Consider the following 4773-nt stretch of genomic DNA (forward strand, 5'->3'; position numbering starts at 1 on the left):
ACTTCCCTCTGCCCAGGTCACCCAGCTGCCAGGCTGTTGCCCTGGCTTAGTTCCACCATCAGTATTACTCGATTCTTGGATACAACCTCCAGAATAAAAGAAAAGATCTTTAGGGAGTAGTCAGCTCTTAGTCTGTCCTCTAGAACTATATAATAAAAATACACACACATACACACATTTTTTATTTCCTGAACAATGTGTCATTCATTCTTATAATTCCTTCAGTGAGGAGCCAGAAAATCATCCACACAAAAAGAGAAAGGAAAAAACTATTCAAAATCCTGTTCCAGTCCATTTTAATAGGGCCCTTCTCTTACAATAGTTTACAGATTGAATTCCATTTTAAGCCTGAGTGTCCTCACATTCTTCATATACAGAGTATAATTTTCTCACTGAAAAACTAACAGGTTTCATGATCCGGGCAGCTGACATTAGGATTAGGACCTTAATGAACATTTGCTGAACAAACAAATGAACAGTAATTCAAGTCAAAAGTTTTACAAACCTGGACTTTGAAATCACCACCCTAATAAGGATATTCCCTGAAGCTAGTTCGGTATCTCTACTTGGAGAATCCAGTGTTTTTCATTTTCAACAGTTTTTTCAGGCTGTAATAGTCATATTTTCAAAAATAGGTTTAATTTATGAATTCCAGATAATATCAAATACAGTATGTGAAAGTGGTATAAAAATTGGAAAGCATTACGCAATTGTTATTATAATAATAATGTTCATAGTTTGCAGTGTCTTCCTGTTTTTTTCAAATGAAATTCAGGGCCACTGACTTTGGAATTTGTTCTTGGAGCTAATAATCAGCTGGAAACTGAAGACTACTATCCTTACAGAATATTTAGAATCTGTTTTTTGTGCATTTTTTTGTTTTATTATTTCTAAATATTAATTAAGGAAGTATAAGTGTTTTTGTTACGTGGATATCTTATCTAATGCTTAACTCAGGGCTTCTGGTGTGCCCATCACCAGAATAGTGTTCATTGTACCCAATAGGTAAGTTTTTATCCCACACCCACCCTCCCCCCCAGAACCTGCTATCTAAGAAAGCAGAGTTATGGCCAGGCGCGGTGGCTCATGCCTATAATCCTAGCACTCTGGGAGGCCGAGGTGGGCGGATCACTCAAGGTCAGGAGTTTGGAAACAGCCTGAGCAAGAGTGAGACCCTGTCTCTACTAAAAATAGAAAGAAATTAATTGGCCAACTAAAAATATATATAGAAAAAATTATCCGGGCATGGTGGTGCATGCCTGTAGTCCCAGCTACTCGGGAGGCTGAGACAGAAGGATCGCTTGAGCCCAGGAGTTTGAGGTTGCTGTGAGCTAGGCTGATGCCATAGCACTCTAGCCCAGGCAACAGAGTGAGACTCTGTCTCAAAAAAAATAAAACATTTAAAAAAAAAAGGTCACTAATCCCATTCATGAGAGCTCTGCCCTCCTTACTTAATCACCTCCTAAAGGCTCCACCTTTATACTATCACGTTGGGTGTTAAGTTTCAACATGTGAATTTGGGAGAGACACATTAACACGTAGCACTAACTACATTATGTTTTACATTATATTATCTCATTTATTCCTCAAAATGACACCACAAGTGCTATGGTCTGAAGGTGTCCCCTCCAAAAGTCATGTGCTGGAAACTTAATCCCCCATGCCACAGTGCTGGGAGGTAGGGCCTTTTGGGAGGTGTTTAGGTCAAGAGGGCTTCACCCTCCTGACCAGTAGATTAATGCCATTATAAGAGGGCTTGACAGAAGGAATTCATTTCCTTTTTGCCCTTCTGCCTTCTCCCCTGTGAGGACGCAGTAAGAAGGTCCTCACCAGATGCTGGTGCCCTAACCTTGGACTTCCCAGCCTCCAGAACTGTAAGAAAATAAATTTCTGTGCTTTATAAATTACCTGATCTCAGGTATTTATTTGTAGCAGCACAAAACTAAGACAATGAGGTAGGCACTATTATCTCTATTTTAAGTTGAGGAAACTGAGGTTTGATAAGACTGAGTCATTTGCCAGGTTAGACAGTAAGATACAGAACTTAATGGAGTTAAAAATAGGCCATTCTGAAAAAAAAAAAAAAATATATATATATATATATAGGCCATTCTGGCATACTGACTAGTTAAAGGCAGTTGAAAAACAGCAGATGCAAAAAGATTTCCCTGACTTTTGTGCTGTTTCTTAAAAAAAAAAAAATATATGAAATTCCCAAGTGAAAGAAGTAACATCTTTATCCTGTTTTTTTGGTTTGTTTTTTTTTTGAGACAGAGTCTCACTCTGTTGCCTGGACTAGAGTGCTGTGGCATCAGCCTAGCTCACAGCAACCTCAGACTCCTGGGCTCAAGCCATTCTCCTGCCTCAGCCTCCCGAGTAGCTGGAAATACAGGCATGCGCCTCCATGCCCGAGTAATTTTTTCTATATATTTTTAGTTGTCCAGCTAATTTCTTTCTATTTTTAGTAGAGACAGGGTCTGTCTTGCTCTTGCTCAGGCTGGTCTTGAACTCCTGAGCTCAAGGGACCTCCTACCTTGGCCTCCCAGAGTGCTAGGATTATAGGTGTGAGCCACCATGCCTGGCCAACATCTTTATCCTTGAGGATAAGAAGGCAAGACCAAGAGAATTCTGTACAGAGCTTCTTAAAATAACTCTTCTTTAAAGTCTTCTGCTTTGGAGACACCTGTATTGAAGTCTTCTGACCTCCTCATCTACTCTGGACTTCCTGTTCTCTCCACCAGCTGCCCAAGCCCTTGCTATCGTCATAAGCATTGCCTTTATCTCTACTCCGTGGTATCTTCTGTTTCTGGTCTTACATGTCTTCCTCTTTCTTTGTATACTCCCTCACTTTAACAGAGACATCTTCTAGTAGTAGCTTCCTGAGACAGGATGCAAGGAAGGTAAATTTTTTAAAACCGCCTAACTGAAAAATGTTCATTCTCTCCTCACACATGATTGATGATCTGGGTGAGTACAGGTAAGTATAGAATTCCAATTTGAAAATAACTTTCTTTCGTAATTTTGAATGTAATATCCCATTATGTTCTAGTGTACAACGTTGTTATCGAGAAGTCTAATGTGCAGGCAGTTTTTCATCAGCCTTCCCAATAAACATTATTTTTTTGAGAACCTGCTCTGCACCAGGCATTGAGTTATATGTTAGGAGTATACAAAGCTAAATACACTGGCACATAGTAAGAACTTAATAACTGTTGTGTAGCCAGTCTACTTATTTATTTTTATTTTTTTATCCCGAACAGCAGGAAAACACAATAGAGAAATCAGAAGTTCAATGAAAGTGCTTTGGACAATTTCTAACATAAATCACAATTTAGAACTGTTTTTTAATCCCATCATATGTAACTTCTAAATTCCCCATATCCAATTCATTACCAAGTTCTACCCTTAAAATATCTCTTGAATTCATCGATTTCTCCTCTGCTCCTCTGTAGAAGAACAACAAGAAACCAGACTGAAATTCCAAAGACATAAAATTGCAGTGAAATTTTTGTAATGTTGGAGAATAGATTAATTCTAATGGAAAATATTTTTAAAATATAATTCACTTCAAGCTCAGTTCTATCTGAAGTGATTTTTTTTATGAATTATCAATATCTCTTACCTGGCCATGTTATATTTTCTTCAATTACTACATCTCCCAAACCTTGATCTCCAAACAGATAATGAGACTTACATTTCAGATGAATAAAACAGACTGCAGTAAAGCACTTTGAAAAGAGATTCCTTATCTTTTTACCTTGAATGGCAGGAAAGCACAACAGAGAAATTCATGCTTTATGATAAAGAACAGGGAACACTTAAATTCATCTCACCATGATTAGTCAGAAAGAAGGTTCTCTGCTTATCTCTGAATTAATTAGGTTTCAGATCAATTGATACAATTGCACAACAAAGTTTGAAAACCTTTGTTCTAGCTTTTGGGCATATAAGTGAGGAAGAAGGGATAAAAAGATATTTTATTAGGAAAACTGAAGTTCCTGACTTGAAATAGGACCACTGAGGAGGGAGGCCTGCTGGAGTTCTCAGAAGCAGAGCCAAGATTTCTTAGAGAGCAATTTCAGAGCTGTTTCAGCCCTCAAACCAGAAATCAACTGAATGTTGCCTCATCCATGATGAATAATTAATCTAAAGTTTCCAGCACCTTTATAAAGTGCACTATTGAAGGCAAAAATAGCAGTGGCTTATTCAAGAAAGAAATTTATTCCACAGCTACTGGTCTGCAGCTGTTCTTATGTAGCAGTTGTGGCATTCCTCTGTGGGAAAGAAACTGTTAACACAGTCAAACACCTCTTTCTTAGGAAAACAGAAAGTGGGTATATGTGTGACAGACACAAGATGTATTCTGCAGTTTTGTTTGGCTAAGGAGATGGTATCTTGTAAAACAAATTGAGAAGATTTAAGTGTCTTGGAGTAGAGTGAAAATATAAAATTTGGTGTTTGAATAATGCTGTTTCTTTTTAGAAAAAAAAAAGAAATTTATTTCTCTCTTACATAACAGTCCATGCTAAGCAGTCCAGGGATAACATGATGGGCGCCAAAGTGTTAGAGCCCCAGGCAAACACTTTGTCTCACTGTTCTTACGCCCTCACCTGTTAACTTCTCCATGCTCCTTGAAAGGCTGTTCTCATTTAGCTTCTAATAGAAAATCTTCTGACATACCAATACATGGCTATGATCTTTGTATCAATAACGAGCATCCAAAGTGATTCTGATGCAGGTGCCCACATCTTTGGACCACACTCAAAACAACTA

General features: G+C 38.1%; 1 non-coding gene across 1 annotated transcript; it reads left to right on the forward strand.

Annotated features, from left to right (window-relative positions):
• The first annotated feature begins 4222 nt into the window (after positions 1 to 4222).
• On the forward strand, positions 4223 to 4355 carry LOC142869851 (small nucleolar RNA SNORA41). Its single transcript, XR_012918403.1, has one exon. It is a non-coding gene; the product is annotated as a small nucleolar RNA SNORA41 (small nucleolar RNA).
• The last annotated feature ends 418 nt before the right edge of the window (positions 4356 to 4773 follow it).

This window comes from Microcebus murinus, chromosome 2 (genome assembly GCF_040939455.1).
Source record: "Microcebus murinus isolate Inina chromosome 2, M.murinus_Inina_mat1.0, whole genome shotgun sequence".
Taxonomy (NCBI): Eukaryota; Metazoa; Chordata; class Mammalia; order Primates; family Cheirogaleidae; genus Microcebus; species Microcebus murinus.